Below are 1,032 nucleotides of genomic sequence, written 5' to 3'. Positions count from 1 at the left end.
TTTGATTACTTTAATTTCTGTAGTATTTCTTACCTGAATAAAAACTTACTTATTAACCTGAAAAAATTAGTTTCATAACTCTCTTTATTCTATTGCATTTATTTGTGCTGTTGTTTGCAATTTTTTTATTTGTTCTTATTTTATTACTGACTTTTTACTTGTTTTTTTATGAAAATAAAACTTTGCGTTGAAGAAAAGTAGATTTTTGTTTGTATATGCTGTCAATTATAGTTTTTAGAAAGAAAATCGGAATCGGCAGATCATACTTACAAAAAATTGGAAATCGGAATCGGCCAAGAAAATTGCAATCGGTGCATCTCTAAAGAAAAGATAATTGTCTGTTTTGCTTATATCTATACCTTTCACTTTTTAAGACTAAAACAAAAGATGGATTCATTGTTATTCTTAATTAAAAAGCACAACAACAATAAAACAGTAAGATACAATGACAAACAAGCTTACAAAACGTTTATTAACAAAAATGAATAAGATGAGCTGAAGATACCACATGCTGTATTATATACAGACTAATAAATTACAGAACGTTTAGCAAAAACTGAGGAATCAAATAAATAAATAAATAGAAGAGAGCCTCCATAGCATATCGTGAGGTAAACAGCAAAGATAACGCAAATGAAAACAAAAAGAAAAGTAAAACTAAACTTGCTGTCGGTAGCTATGTTTCCATCCACCTATTTTTATGCGCATTTTGGATAATCGCATAAAAAACTGCTGGATGGAAACGCCAAGATGCGCATAAATTCTAAAAATGCGCATAAAAAAACGTATGCGCACAACTGAGTAGGATAAACTTTTTATCCGATAAGTAAAAATGTGCATAATGCGCACTTTGTGCTATGAGACGGGATAACTTGACTAACCAGTGGACCGATCTCGTTCACAGCATCTATATGTTGTTTTGGTCGTTCTGAAATGCCTGAGGAAAGTCTGTCATCAAAGTATTTCTGTATAATTGCTGTCTTACATGACTGCGTTCCCAACAGCAGGCATCCACCTCTAAAAGCAATGACC

Source organism: Sinocyclocheilus rhinocerous, unplaced genomic scaffold, assembly GCF_001515625.1.
Source record: "Sinocyclocheilus rhinocerous isolate Xijiao unplaced genomic scaffold, SAMN03320098_v1.1 scaffold339, whole genome shotgun sequence".
Classification (NCBI taxonomy): Eukaryota; Metazoa; Chordata; class Actinopteri; order Cypriniformes; family Cyprinidae; genus Sinocyclocheilus; species Sinocyclocheilus rhinocerous.
Note: the sequence above shows the minus strand (reverse complement) of the source record.